The sequence below is a fragment of the Mirounga leonina genome, unplaced genomic scaffold (assembly GCF_011800145.1).
Source record: "Mirounga leonina isolate KUSES-001 unplaced genomic scaffold, KU_Mleo_1.0 Mir_175, whole genome shotgun sequence".
Classification (NCBI taxonomy): Eukaryota; Metazoa; Chordata; class Mammalia; order Carnivora; family Phocidae; genus Mirounga; species Mirounga leonina.
In genome coordinates, this window is record NW_023270453.1 from 17,052,199 (window position 1) to 17,069,203 (window position 17,005).

Here is a 17,005-nt window from a genome sequence, read left to right on the forward strand (position 1 = left end):
TTCAAAGCGAAGAAGAGAAAAACCCCATATGGTGCTGAAGATGGAGGGGTGAATTCCTAAGTTATCATTTAAAAGATAAGCCATGTGAGGCCCATGGGAGCTTTATCCCCTTTAACCACATATATGTGAGTGGTTATTATAGTGTGGTCTTGTCAAGGGAACTTAGCAACGAGATAAAATAACAGCTGTATATTTTGTAGTGAAGTTTGCTTAGGAAGGCAGTTGCCATGGGAACGCCTGGCAATAGCGATTTGATTTTGTGTTGTATGAAAGTGATGAGTTTACTTTGTCTAGATTAGGTTCCTCCCGCTGGCAACTTCTGGAGGAAAAAAAGGAAGAAAAAATAGTCTTTTCCAGACATTTGCATATTAAAAAACGATCCACGTCAATTTTGAGTAGACGTGGCACAGACGTTACTGACAAGCTTCTTCATCAATGAATCACATACTTATGCCAAAAAATATACATTGTGTAAATTTACTGTATTTCCAAAGAGCTCTGGCTCTTTGTGCTGTGGCCCCCCCTTATTCAAATGAGTCACATTCAATTATAAGTCCTCAGAAAATTGCCTAAAATAGTTGCAGCTGGGAGATGTAAAAAAAATCTTATGAATGAGCAAAAAATGAAGTGAATTATACTCCACGGGGAAGTCTCTCAATGAAAAATCTGGTCAACAGGCTCTTGGGTTGCGGGGGGTGGGGACGGGAAACAGATGCTGACTGATAAGAATTTGCTTATTTTAACAGGGAGACACCAGTGTATGTGCTGGGGTTCGAATGAATGAGGAATCGGCTGAACTGTTTTCTCTCTGCAGGTGGCTGGGCTTCAGCGAACTGAAATACCCTGATCAAAAGATGAAACGCATTTTACCTCGGAGACTGGCAACACGCATTCCTTTCATTCAGATGTAGGGATTCAAGATGGCCAGGACCTGCAGGCGCCTACAGAATATGAAATTTGTCGCCCAGTCCTAGAAAGTCTGCCAAGGCCACGGCCACAGCCACAGCGTGTCACCAAGGAGTGAACAAGAGGCACATTCACACACCCTTCCAAATGCACCCCTTCCCCACTTGGCTTCACAGCAAGTCTTGGTGAGAAAAACTGTTTTGCAGATGCCTGGACAGAGCTGGATTGGATCTGACATATCGAGAGTTGATCCATCATGTCCTGAGTTTAGGAAAAGATCTCCTCTCCACCAAGACTGAGAATCTTTTTGTTAAAGGGAAACTCAGGGGCGCCTGGGTGGCTCAGTTGGTTAAGCGACTGCCTTCGGCTCAGGTCATGATCCTGGAGTCCCTCATCGGGCTCCCTGCTCAGCAGGGAGTCTGCTTCTCCCTCTGACCCTCCCCCCTCTCATGTGCTCTCTCTCTCTCAGTCTCTCTCTCTCAAATAAATAAATAAAATCTTTTAAAAAAAAGAAAAAAAAAGAAAATTAAAAAAAAGGGAAACTCAGAAAGGTTATGGAAAGACGACAGATGAAGAAGCAGATTTTTGAATGTAAAGTCACTGTAAGATCTAGGACACTTTATTACTGACCTTAATTACTTTAGCAAAATCTAGCTTCCAGGATGTGTCTTTTTTGAAAAGCAACGGGGTATGATTAGTTTTGCTGTCTCAGCTTGGTTTTTCCTTGGAGATTGGAAGAGTGAGCCATACATTTATCTTCCCTTTATCCTTCCTTATTTGTTTCCTGGACTTAGTCAAAAATTTGAAAGCTCCTTGAATTCTTTTGTTGGACGTCGACTCCTTACGTTTTTCAGGGCTTGCTTGGACAATTTAAGGTCATTTTATATGAAACTGCATCCATTTGATCAGGGGTGTTAGCAACTGATGTGGGAAACAAAGGCAGAAGAAAAATTATCAAATTTCCTACTACTTACAGCCCACTGACAAGTCCTTGAAAGAAGCAGAGTGACATTCCTCTAGGAATTTAGCTGCCTCAATGTTCATACTTTGCTAAGGGCAAAAGGCAATCTTAGCCCAACCCCCAGGATCCTGTAAGTCTATTTTAACATATAAAAATTCCTTTGGCAACCTCCTTTATCTCTACCCCCCAAGATACGTGTTGGCAATCATCCCCTCAAGCATATAACCCACTGATATACATCTTTTTATTTTGTTCGTTTGTTTGTTTTTGTTTTTTGGTCTTTCTTTCTCTCTTTTTTTTATTATGTTATGTTAGTCACCATACAGTATATCATTAGTTTTTGATGTAATATTCCATGATTCATTGTTTGCGTATAACACCAATATACATCTGAAGGGTCTCATGACTCAGGTTTTATTAGACAGTAATAAATGAACTTTCCCAACAATAGCTAGCACCCTCAGGATCCTGGAAACCTTGTTTCCAAAAATACCTGGGAGTCATATGCTATCCCTAACCCCCTCCCAACTTGAAAGTATATAATGGGCCATTCCTCATGACCCCAGTATAGCTCTCTCTGCCCACAGGTCCTGTCCCCATGCTTATAAAATCACCTTTTTGCACCAAAGATGTCTCAAGAATTCTTTCTTGGCCATCGGCTTCGAACCCTAACGTCTCTCCTACATCAACAATTACAACAGGTAGTATTTCTTCCACACGCATGTGTGTCTTACACTGGGATTTCTAAGTCCTGCTTCACTGCATGACATAGTGAATGACAGCAAAGTCAGGACTGTTACAATCTCCACTTTATGGAAGAGGAGACTGAGGTAAAGAGGCCGTGTCACTTCCTTAAGATGGATTTATGTTGGAGCTGGAACTTGAGTCAGGCTGCTGGACTCCTGAGCCTAACTACACTGCAAGGTGTCCTCACCTTCCACAGCTCAGAGGACCTTTTGGACCATCCTCCATACCTAAATAATCACCTCCTCCTGCCTCTGAAGAGGACAGCTGTGGGTTATAGCCAAAGAGTTCTGGAGCAAATCACAGCTCACTCTCCAAACCATATTTTTCCATACACTTCTTATTACTTAATTTTGCTATTAATCCGGAAACTACTCAGCTATTTGGAAATGACTTGAAAGTCCCAATGTATTCAAGATATCACAACTTAATTTGACTGTTGTCAACTGCACATGATGGAATGAACACTGGGTGTTATATGCAACTGATGAATCACTAAATTCTACCTCTGAAACTAATAATAGGGTATATGTTAACTAAATTGAATTCAAATAAAAATGCTAAAAAAATTAAATAAAATTGTTCCCATATGAAGTCCTTAAGATACACTTGAAATACACAAAATTAGGGATACATAAAAATGGAATAAAGGACTATAAGAATATAATTATAGAAATTAAAGTCCAACCAGAGTCCTCTTACTTTCAGAAAATTTATGTATGGATGTAGTAGCAAGCTATTATTTTATCTTTACTTTGGAAGTAAAAAGGAAAAATTGATTTATCTTGGAATAGAAATCACACAAGCTATATAATGAAGGGTGTTCTGCTGATGCTTTGCAAGCCCAGAGTTTTGCCAGGAATTTAGTAACAGAAATTCCTTCTGTGGTAAATCTTCCAAAAAAAGCTCCTGTTTTGAAGATATAACTCAAAATGCACGGCTTAAGGTCAGAAAGGATCAGGATAGATGATTCTGTAATTTTATGATTTTGGAGTTCTACAAATTTATTTCAATATCTGCAAGTATTATAATCTGACATGTTTTTTTTTTTTTTCCATTTCCTCTTATTTAACAGCTTTTTATCAGGCGCTGGAAAATAATTTGACATTTCCAGAAATACAATATTGCTTCTTAATATTATATTAAAACAAAAAAAAATTAACTGAAATACCAATATAATGAAATATCTACTCCAATTTGAAAATAGACAAATTAAAATTATATAAATGTGAATAAATGTAGAGTATTGGTTTTAGCAACAATGGCTAACATGATTTTAAGGGAAGTTTTCTTTTCTTATTTTGTTGTCTTGGTTTCACTTGTTCTCCTACCCGCCCCCCCCCCCCCCCTCATGGGGTGTAAAAAAATAAAAGGAAATGCTTCAGATTCAGTAGGATTTCAGAGCCCAAGAGGACAAAGTCAACAGGAGCCAATGCTGAAAATGGCATCCACCTGCAATGGTGCATGCATATGCCTAGGAAACCCGTGTAACTTTTCTGCCCAGAAACACCATTCACAGAAATGTCTTAGCTGTACTAACACAGACGTTGCACCCTGTCTAGGTACGACTAGATTCAACCCAGGATGCTCTATGCCTGAGGTCTAGAAAGAATCCACTTTCTCATATGGTGGAGGTGAGGTGTTCCTATAGATGCTTGAGACACTCAAACAAGGATGTGAGCGTCAAAAACATAACTCACAACTGAGGAAGTCATCCCTGTACAAAGCTCTTTTAGAAATAATGCCAGACTTGCTTCATGCGGGGAGCGGGGGACGCTGCACTCTGGAATGAATTAGAGACAGTTATGAGCATGCATGCTGAGATTTTAGGAAACTCAGAGCTCTAGCACTGCTTGCCAAATCCAGACCAATTCTGACATTTATTATTTCCCAAGTCCCCCCTACATGACTACCTTTCTTCTGTATCCCACAACATAGACGTTTATTGTAAAAGTTCAATCGAAATGTTGCTTTCTGTTGAGACAGAAAGGAATGGAAAGACAGAACTGACTGACTTGTATGGTATGAACTTCAGGGTCACCAAATCCAATATTTATTTAATTTCTTGCAGAATTTTGAGGTTGTACCACAGGTATACTTGAATTTGAAATTAACTTTAGCTCTGAATAAAATATAAACTTGGAGATGTTATGCCCCCCATAAGGATCTACGTTTAATACAAATAAAAATTTGAATATGCTATTAAAAAGGTGTTTTAATTAATCAGACATGTTTTCGTAATTATTAATGTTGTGTTCCATTATAATTATAGTGAGCGACTGTTGGATTATTTGCCTGCTCCCCTCCCCCTGGCCTCTTACTAAGAACTGACCCTTCCACAAATCCACGTGGTCACATGGGTGACTCCCAGCACCCATAATGGTCTTGTTTTTAGGCTACAATCATCTGAAATGGGATCCACCTAACTTAGACCAGGCTACCCACAAGTTCATTTCCAAGGAATCAGAACTGGGACTAAGAGACTTATCTAATTTCTTTACCATAGGCTGGATCCTTACCACGTTTGAAGCTTTTGGCAACCCTGATCTCTATCATGTGAATGAGTGAAACAGAAGAAGACAGCGGCAAAGATGTACGCAAGAAGCAGACCCACAGAGGATATCTTTTGCCAAGACCTTTCATTCCAGATGGGTCTTTGAAATAACTCAAAGCATCTGCTTCTTCTCCAAGTACTTCATTCTGAAAATAAATAAATGTATCTAAAAAATGTGTAAGTGTAACACAAAAGGGTTTTATGACATAAAGAATTATCATAGACTCATGAGTGCAAATTACCAGAATGATCAGTAAGTAAAGCCACATTGTAAATTATCCTCAAAAGAATTCATGTATACCATAATGAATAGCACAACGACGAATGTTCAGGAAAGCAAACTTATAGTCGACGAAAACATCAAAACTAGTGATTCAAAATATGACGTAAGTATACTAAGAGGACAGGAGAAGCTGGAAGAGGCTCATGGGGTTCATGGAGGAAATATTTCCCTCTATTTGCTCAAAGCACGAATAGCTTTAGAATATCCAGTAACACATTTCTGGTGGACTAAGCAACATCTTTATCAAATGATTTTTCCTATCTAAAAGTGACTGTGAATTAGTATTTGATGGTAGGAGAGAGGGAAAGTGTGCACTTGTCATGCGTATCCCCAAGCTATGGGAAATTGCTCACTTTTGCCATCTGATGCACCACTGAAGCCACCATATTTCCCCCCTATTACCTGTGACAGACTATAGCACACCTCTGTTGCTCACAACAGTTTTAAATGCATTCATAGTCCTTTTCATATCTTGCTTCCATGGAGCATGTGAGCTTTTGCATGTTGAAGTGTTCACACAAGATATCCTCAAGGAACAAAAATGACAAGACATTCTATCAAGATTCCTGTTAAAGAACTTCCATCAGAATAGTCAATTTTTCAGCTTTCATCCAACATGTAACAAATGCCTACCAAACGTAGGTCTAATCTTGCCTGCCTTTTATCAGACAGCTCACACCCAGGGCATCCCCAGACTTATGAAATACAAAGTTGAAAATCAAGGTATCTAATCCTATTACTACTTTGGGTTAGTTGCCTTGGACTAGAATAAATTACCTTGCTTTTTAAATTGACCTTTTGATAAACACAAGTTTCCACTGTTTTCAAAAATATTTTTTTTTTACCTGTCTGATAAAAGATCTTTATTATATATTCAATTTCTTGTCTGGATAATTTGTAACCTACAAATAATTTTCAATGTAAAGATATTTGTAAGACTAGAACAAAGAATCTCTTTTTTTTTCCTGAGCCTTTTGGAAATAAGTTGCCAACATGATGTCTCACCACATGTAAACATTTTAGTCTGTAATTCTTACAAACAAGAACATTCTCTTACATAACCAAAATGGAAACGTCAAAATCAAGAAATTAACATTATACATTATCACCATCTAATCTAGGGACTCATTAAAGTTTTGCCAGTTGTTCCAATAATATACTCTGGGAAACCAGAAGATCCAATTCAGATGATATGCTGCATTAAACTGTCCTGCCTCTTTAGTCTCCTCTAATCTGAATTAGACTTTCCTTGTCTTTCCTGACCTTGAAGGTTTTGAAGATTACAGGACAGTAATTTTCACAAATCTCCTTGAATCACAAGAGTCTCTGATGGAATCCTGAAAGAAATTGTAGAGTTTTTGCCTACTGCTTCTCTTTTTCCTTTTCCTGCTCCTCAAATGAAAAATTATAAAATAATTTTAGGTAAAAATATTTCAGTTTTATCTCAGTTGTCTACTAAATATGAATAAAATTCACAGACATATAATTAAAATTCAATTCGTAAAATGACAATCTGGAAATGAAGACTCCTAAGGAAATATGAAAATCCTAAAAGCATTCAAAACAGGAATACCCAGTGGATTTCCCTGATGACCAAAAAATCTCAGACCTTGGCATAACCTCATTGTCAAAACTGACATGAAACTAAAAGCAATGAGACAAGATAGGCTTCAATTATAACCAGAGATAAATGAAAAAAATTCTTACTCTCATCCCCTTTCAAAATTGTCATGAGACTCAGAACTGCCTAAACTGAGCTTAGAAGAAAAATCTGCTTTTAATTTCTTTGGTTTCAGTTTCTATAACTGGCTGAATTTATTGTGTATACCATTTATAAAAGTTATAGAAATGTATTAAAAATATTACAGCAACTATATGTGCTTCCATATGCAGTCGGGTAGTTTTATAAAATAGTCATTGGGTAAATGAATTACATTTTAAGTACCTGGAAATAGTAAGTTAACATGGAGTTTCTACATAAAAAAAAAATCTCTTCAAAAAGACAAGGATATTTTATAAAAAAAACTGATGCTTGAGATGTGCTTTAGTAGACTGAGTCACTCACACCCATTAGAATGGTTATTATGGAAAACAAAACAAGAAATAAGTGTTACCAAGAACGTAGAGGAGGTAAGATCCTTGCCCTGTTGGCAGGAGTATAAAATGATGTAGCAACTGTGGAAAACAGTACGGTCATTCTCAAAAAATTAAAAATAGCTTTGCTATAGGATTCAGCAATTCTCCCAAACTGTCTTCCAAAGTGGCTACACCATTTTGCATTCCCACCAGTGACAAATGAGAGAGTTCCTGTTGTGCCACATCCTCACCAGCATTTGGGGTTGCGAGTGGTCTGGATTTCACCATTCTGGAAGGTGTGTAGTCTTACCTCACTATTGTTTTAATTTGCAATTCCCTGATGGCATAAGAGCATCTTTCCGTGTGCTTATTTGCCATCTGTATGTCTTCTTTGGCGAGGTATCTGCTCAGATCTTCTGCCCATTTTTAACCGTTTTGTTTTCTTATTGTTGAGTTTTAAGAGTTGTTTTATATATCGGATAGTGGTCCTTTATCAAATTTTTTTTTGTTTTTGCCAATATTTTTCCCCAATTTGTGGGTTGTCTTCTTACTAGTTTTGTTTTTTTTTTTTTTTTTTTTTGGTAACCAAATTTAACGTCTTATGCAAAAGCAGAACTTACTGGGAGGGAGAGGGTTAAAAGCACTAAAATTAAACCGGTATTATGGTACTGTTGATGTCTTTTAAGTATGTGCTTTTGTTTCTTCTATTAATATGAGTTACAAATTAAAGTGCATTTCCTTTTTTTTTAAAGATTTTATTTGTTTGAGATACATAGAGAAAGAACGAGCACAAGTGCAGGTGAGACGCAGAGGAAGAGGGAGAAGCAGACTCCCCACTGAGCAGGGAGTGAGCCCCGATGCGGAGCTCAATCCCAGGACCCCGGGATCATGACCTGAGCTGAAGGCAGATGCCTAACCAGCTGAGTCACCTATGCGCCCCTAAAGTGCATTTCTGAATTTTTTTTTTTATTCTACATTTATGTGATTAGATTAACCTTGTAAGTGAAAGGTCACAGGAGACTCATTCTGCTATCATTGATATCAACATGCTGGTTGACATGAACTCTTCCTAGGCTCTTGAGTATGCCTTTGAGCCCACCCGCCCCTGCTTACCTTTCATTTAGCTGAACGACAAGGGACCAAATGAAAATCTACGGCCTTTATTTTAAACTGGGAGACTAGATCAGCTAAGAGGTCATTTGCGTCATGTATAAAGGTCATGGATTAAAGAAAATTTTCAGTTTAATATGTTTTACTTTACTTTCAATGTACTGACCACAGGAAAGAGAAGAACACTCATTCTCCTGTCTCCACGGAGAGTTATGAATTCCTCCCAATACCCTCCCATGGGTTTGTCTAAATACAGCAATAATAATTAGCTACTCATCTCACCAGTCAATTCAGCGAAACTACTTGCTTTACATTTTTTCTTTCCCTACTATGACTGGAAAACCGCCTGTACTCCTTCAGTTCTTTGAATTAACATAGCGTTACCTTCCCCCAAGAAGTTCACAAACCTGCATTCACTGTTATTTTTTTAAAAATTTGTTTGTTTTGTTTTGTTTTGATAGCCATGACTATTTGCATGTTTTGTGTTTCGCCAACAAGCCAAACAGTGAACTGGATCATCTCCTTTTTCCAACCCAAGAGTTCGGCCAGCCTATGGAATGCAGTATTTCACTGTAAAGGAATAGTTTTGATCATTTTGTGTTAGATTTGTGGTTGTAGACATAGTATCTGGCATCCACAGGAAAAGAAAATGCGAGTTAAATCAGTCTCCCCGTGGCAGGGTGGGGGAGCGGGGGCCTCTAGGGTTTTGTGGAGGTAGCTAAAGGGACAGAGGCAGCAAGCTGGTCTGTACTTAAGTTTCAGGCTTGTCATGCATTGTTGGAAAACGTTAGGCTTACATTGATAAGAAAAATAATTAAGATAAGGCTTCCTAAAATAGAGATATTTTTGTGTTCTCCTCTGGACTCAGGACAAAACTCCCAGAACCCCTGCTGTATGTAGTTCAGACTAATTTAATCTTCGGTGTTCAGGAGCTGCTTATACAGCCATCCACAGAGCATCGGTTCAAGAGGGAAGACTTGATAGGAGGCAGTTATCCAGGAGCCCAGCTCCCCAGCTCCGGGCAGTTTCCAGAAGCAAGAGGTGCTCCCTTGTTGTCACTGATTTGTAAGGACAGATTCATACGTTTCTGCAAGAAATTGTCCTTATTTCTCTGTTTTTTAGCATGGTGAGTATATATAAGCAAAGAAAATAATGGTATAAAATTCATTGCGGAATTTAAATCACCACACAGCAAAGAAAGTTTTGATCTTTTGCTCAATAAAAAGGAATCTGTAAACTTGAGATCCTGGTAGATAGTGAGAGGTGGTTCTAATAGATATAATACCTTTTAAAGGATATTGAGAAAAAAAATATCCTGAGGTTCCCAATGACCTATTAAGAATCGATCAAAGGAAATAAATGATTATATTTTTAAAAGTAAATTTCTACCTGAATAATGAAAATAGTAAATATTACATCTCATAGGAGAAACTTTAAAAAAAATAAATATTGCATCAGAATTCTTACCATCTCTAGGATCTTAATGCCTGGCAATTAGTATTACATATAGAAAAAGTGATCATGATGTAACAAATTTGGAATTTGCCCAAAAAGACAATGAAACATAAAGAGGCATACAGACTGAAACATTTTTCAACAATAAACAGAAACATTACCTAAGTCCTTAAGAGTTTTATGCAATCAAAAAGATACGAATTTTTTTTAACTTTAATATTTTTAATATTTTTAATATTTTGCCCATAAATAGCATTTTTTGAAATATATATAGTATTCTGCTAACTAATGGAAAATACAAAGAAATACCTGTGACTATAACATTTGAAAAGCAAGTGAGTTTATGTAGTAGAAAATAAAATGAAATAAACCAAAGGAACTTATTTTGAATTGAAAAGTACAATTATATCAAAATATACGGAGTTATAATTCAAAGCAGAACATTGGAGACATTCCCTCATTTTTACAGTAATCAGCTAGAAGCAGATAATAATGAGTTTGAAGACAATCACACAAAGGTACAGTGTTATTGATTGATTCAGAAAGATATCGATAGCTCGCATCTAGTGATCATGCTGTATATGAATCCAAGAGATAATGTGCTTGGAAATGTGGACACAGACAAAACTTGGGATCTTCAAGATCATAAATATTCAATAACTCACCCAAATATGCAAAGGCAGGAAATTTATAAAAATAAACACTAAATACACATTTAATTACAATATGGCAAACCTTGGGAACTGCAGAAGCAACCCCTACGCCATTAGCAAGAACTATTTTGTGCATATATGCAGATAGTATTCATTTACAATCAGAAATACTACATTATTTATTTTCTTAGAAATTTGCTTATATAAAAAGTTCTGCAATTAGTTTCAAGTGAATTTTCCAGGCCAGTTATGGCTACATGTGGCCCTTTGTCTTACCTGTATTCATACTATCCACCTCCAAACCATGGCTCTAGCATCTGAAACCTGTAGCACTGATATGCCTATTGCTGACAGAAATGAAAGAAATGGGAAGCCAAGTGTCAGAAGGGGCTAGAGAGTGGATGTTGGCTTCTCCTCCCTGAGGGTCTCCCAGCTGCTGCCTAATGTCCACAGCAGCAAGAAAACACACCTCCATGACAGATGAAGCATTTCTTCCATTTCCTAATAAATATTATATATATTTTAAAACGGATCTTCCTGTATCCAAAATATATAAAGAAGTTATACAACTCAACACCAAAAAACCCCCAAATTATCCAGTTAAAAAATGACCAGAGGACAAAGAGACATTTCTCCAAAGATGACATCCAGATGGCCAACAGACACATGAAAAGATGCTCAACATCACTCGTCATCAAGGAAATGCAAATCAAAACCACAATGAGATATCACCTCACACCTGTCAGAATGCCTAAAATCAACAAGAGAAGAAACAACAGATGTTAGCGAGGATGTGGAGAAAAAGGAACCCTTGTGCACTGTTGGTGGGAATGCAAACTGGTGCAGCCACTGTGGAAAACAGTATGGAAGTTCCTCAAAAAATTAAAAATAGAACTATCCTATGATCCAGTAATTGTACTACTGGAAATTTACCCAAAGAATACAAAAAACTAATTCAAAAAATATTTGCACCCCTATGTTTATAGTAGCATTATCAATAATAGCCAAAATATGGAAAGAGCCCAGGTGTCCATTGACAGATGAGTGGATAAAGAAGATGTGGTCGACATACACCATATTATTCAGCCATAAAAAAGAATGAGATCTTGCCATTTGCAACAACATGAATGGAAGTAGAGTATAATGCTAAGTGAAGTAAGTCAGTCAGAGAAAGACAAATACCATATGATTTCGCTCATATGTGGAATTTAGGAAACAGAACAAATGAACAAAGTAAAAAAAAGAGACAAACCAAAACACAGACCCTTAGCTATAGAGAACAGACTGGTGGTTTGGGGGTTGGGTGAAATAGGTGATGGGGATTAAAGAAGACAGTTATGATGAACACTGAGTAATGTACATATGGTATACCTGAGACTAACATAGCACTGTATGTTAACTATACTGGAATTTAATAATAATAGCAATAATAATAATAATAATAATAATAATAATAATAATAATACAGACCTTTCTTATATTGAGGGAAATTCCCTTTTGTCTTCGCGATATTCAGGGAGGCTCCAGGAGACCTGCCACAGCAAAGGGACCAGAGTGGAAGTTTCATCCTAGACATGACCTGGCTGTGCGCCAGAGGAAAGACAGGCTGCATGAGCCAAAATAGAATCATTCCAGAAGGCAGGGGCCACTCCAGCTCCCTGTGAAGGGATGTTAGGGGACAGCACAACTAACATAGTAAATTCAGTCAGTTGCTAATTTCTTCATTTACAGTTTTGGAAAGGAGAGATCAGAGAGTTTGGAGAGTGGCCGACTAAGCCTGAGAGTGATTTAAGAAGCCAGAATCACGTGTTATCATATTGTGAATATCATGTTACCAAATATGAAGTAGCAGTGACGTGGGGCCACGGCATTCTTGCTGCTCTCGCTGCAGTTAGGAGGGACACTGAAGTGCTGTGGTTAAAATGGTGAGGCAGAAGGTAACTGCCTCCTACACAATATCTATTCTCTGCCTCTACAGAACCTCACGTTTATTCTGGGCAGGGTATACACATCCAGAAGATTAAAAGTCTGTCTTTTTTTCATCCAGTCATGGCATGTGGCCACATTCTGGCCAACAAGGTGCAAGCAGAAATGTGTGGGAATTTCTGGAAGACTCTGTAAAGGGAGGGAGATCAGCCTTCTCCTTCCTCCATCCTGCTGCCTGGAATGCTTGGGTGATGAGTCTGGCAGTCATACTGGACCATGAAGATGAGAGCCACGCTAAAGGGACTATAGCACAGAAAGCACAGAGGCTTCGAGTCTTTGGGGAGTAGCCATATCACCTCCAAATGGCCAGATGATGGGCTTCCTTTCTCATGAGAGATGAAAACATCCTCCCCTCCTCTGGGGGTCCATGTGAATCGCCAGGGGAGAGGTGTGAAAACTTTATCCCTCTCCCAGTCCTTTCCAGTGCAACAACACACCCTAAGGGGGCTCATGTTGTCTTAGAGTCTTCACACCTGTTCTCTCAGTCCTTCTGCATACAATATGACCTTGAGCTTTCTACCTCTGCTGACTCAATGTCACCAGTTTGCTGACATTGCCCATACAGGTCACTGTTCAGAAGTAGTCCAGGTGTGGGGCGCCTGGGTGGCTCAGTTGGTTAAGCGACTGCCTTCGGCTCAGGTCATGATCCTGGAGTCCCTGGATCGAGTCCCACGTCGGGCTCCTTGCTCGGCGGAGAGTCTGCTTCTCCCTCTGACCCTCCCCCCTCTCATGTGCTCTCACTCATTCTCTCTCTTTCAAATAAATAAATAAAATCTTAAAAAAAAAAAAAAAAGAAGTAGTCCAAGTGTAATCTGATCCACAGAGATTTGTGGAAGGACAGGAGTCCCAGCCCACCTGGAACGGAGGTGAACAGGGAATGACTCAGAATGCTACACAACTAGCCCACTCACCACAGGGCTCCAGAGGGGAGCTGTACGTATGGAGAAGGTGCTCAAGAGATTCCAACAATGGAGAATCAGTAAAGAAGATGAAATATTATTCAGCCACGGGGAAGAAGGGAGTCCTGCCATTTATGATGATATGAATGAGCCTGGGGGGCATTATGCTGCATGAGAGAAGTCAGACGGAGAAAGACCAAGACTACATGGTGTCACCTAAATGTGGAATCTAAAGGGAAAAAAAAGTCATTTATAGAAACAGAAAGTAGAAAAGTGGTTGCCAGGGGCTCAGGGGTGGGGCAAAATAGGAAGAGGTTGGTAAAAGGGGTACAGACTTTCAGCTATAAGATGAGTAAAGTCTGAGGATCTAATGTACAATCTGGGACTATAGTTGATAACATGGTATTGTAAAACTGAAACTTACCAAGAGAGTAGAACTTAACTGTTCTCATCAAAGGGGGGGGAGGAATAAACATAGGAGGTCATATATATATTAATTAATTGACTGGTAAGATTCCTTTCATGTATATGTGTATCACATCACCGTGATGTATATTTTAAATGTATTACAATTTTATTTGTCAGTTACACCTCGATAAATCTGAAAATAATGACAACAAACAGCTTAAAAAAAAAAAAACCCACACAATGGTTATAACTATGCGTTCAGTGACCACGAGAGGCAATTCTACTGGTGGTGGCAGCTGTGGGAACAAAGCCACGTGGGGGGCAATGCAACTATGTCACTTCAGGCATGTGGACATGTCTTCAACGATTTATAACCCTGGAAGCCAGAGCATGAAGATTTCATCCTTTGGTTCTCACACTGCACCCAAAATACAGTATAGGAACACAGCTAAAATGAAACACACGCACACAGTTTAGCAAATATTTTCTTAATGCTCGTTCTACATAAGAGAAGTGAAATAAGTAATCGAAAAGCAATTAAAGAGGTTATTAAAGCAAAAAAAAAAAAAAAAAGCGGGGCTCAAAAGAATCCTATCCTTGATTCAAAGGCACAGTTTTTCAGTGTGATTGGGCAGATAATTGCCCCATTTCTGTACTCCGCTTTGTGAGCACAGATATTTCCTTAAATTGGCGTGCTTTTTATTCATATACCAAAGGAGTGAATGTCGCCCTCCCAAACATGTTATTGCTTCCTCCTAGAGTAAAATTCTGTGTGCTGCCATTGCCTTGGAACGACAGGTCTGAAATATCTACGCCATCTGGAGCAAATGGTTTGGCTTCCAGCTGTATTCACTTAGCTCTTCATCTTGTCTAAGTGGAAAAGCTGAGTGTCTAAGCAAGAGCTTCTTTTGGACAGAGCAAAAGGAGGTTTAATCTGTACTCTGTATATACACAGAAAGACTAGACTTTGAGCAAAAGGCATTTCCCCCATGCCCAATGTAATCATTTCTCATTTTTTCCCAGTAGGATTGCTTGAATTTATGGGCCAGCTATGGCCATCCCTCTCAGAAGGGATCACATTGCTGTGGGGCTTCAGAATTTCTGAAATGCTTTGATCATTCAAATCTATGGCGTGAGGCTAACTGTAAGGCCATGCTGCACAGATTAGTAGAAAAGAAATCATACTGGGATGGTAAACTGCCGAGAAGAAAACACTGATTTCGATTCTTATGAATTTTTTTCCTTCGACATTTAGAGACAGAGTTTATTTTCCTATTGTTGGCTAGCGAGGCAGCAGAGTATTCCAGGTGGGAGTCTAGTGCCTGCACCCCAGTCCTGCCACTTACCAGCTCCGCAGCTGCAGGCACCTCTTCTCACATTGTACCTCACTGTCTCTTCTGTAAAATGGGGACACGATTAATATCTATCTCATAGGGATACTTGCAGGGTTAAAAAGATTATGTACTATAAAACATTTGGAACAATAACTGGCTAAAAAATGAGCACTCTATGGATATTTATTAATATTAGGGAAGCTGCTTTTTTTTCATATTGTGTTATTCCAGAAAGAGTTAATCGACACAGACTCTCAATATACATCCATAACTAAAAGAAGTAAGGGAGTGAGAAATTGAAATTTTTGAACATAGTACAGTTAGCTGTTTTATCTTTTCTCTCCTTATTTAAGTCTCTCAACATCCTATGATGGAGGTATTTTTAGTCCCATTTCTACATAAAGCAACTAAGGAATATGCAACTCATGAGGAGTGATCTACATGCTATATACTATATGAGGTTAAATGCAATTAAAAGAACATTATCAATCATCCATTTAACCATGTATACATACTATTTGGCATTTTTAAATGAAATAAATCAAATCAAAATAAAAAATTAAACTATTAAAATAATTGACTTTATATTCTTGTGACTTTCACTGGTAAAAATTTAATTGGGCCTTTTTTAAAACCCATTTATTTTTCATCTTAAAAAGAGTTAAACTGTCAGGTCTGAATATATGGCAAAAATAGCTCAGAGTCAAAATTACTCTTTATAAAGCCCTAAGTGGCTCCTAAAACATAGTCAAAATATCTCACTTAGGGTATTCCATTCTGTGAAGTGTTCTTTGGGAACACCAGAGTTTGAGCTGGAGAATGGGAGAAAGAGAAATTCTACAAGTGGGTAACTGACTTCTTAAACCACTGTGCCTTTGTGGTAATTAAGATTTGGAGTCTGGGATTATAAGTGGTTTTAAAATCTAAGCTAATTCTAATATTGTCTATACCATTCATACAAAGTAACAAATTTGTTAGTTACAGAAAGCATTCAAAGAGCTACTAAGTAATACCTTGAAATAGAGGGCATTATGTTCTACATTCTGGGCATATATTAAGTACTCCTATGATAGGATTCATTTTTTCCCTCATATTTTAGGCATGTTGCATTTATTAACCCACTCCTTAAATATAAATTTAATATTTCCAAGAAAATTTTGTCTTAAAATTGTTATTTGATTTTCAATTTGCCAATTTTACCCTGTTGTTATTTGATATTTATTTCACGATAGTACTATGTTTTACATTATGTGACTATCTGGCATTCAATGGAGTGTATTTAGATTGCAGAGCTAAACGCTGCATTATTATTATTGTTCCCTGTTTCCACACTATGCTTTGATAAGACCCACATGATCTGGGTTTAGGGAGATGTCTCCCGTTTGTTGTGGGCCTTTTGGCAATTTCGTATTTTATTTGCCAGCATCCATTTGTGCCGGCTCAGCTTCTGGGGGCACAGGTGGCTGATTGAAGAAGCAATTAGCTGATGGCACTGCTGCTTGAGGGTGTGTGCAGAAATTTCATGACCACCTCCAGATGCAGACACCAAGGTTGTGTGCCAAAAGAAGTCTGGCTGAGGCTTTATGGAAATCTAGAACAAGTTTTTCAAGACTGATGCTTATAAATAAATAGATGG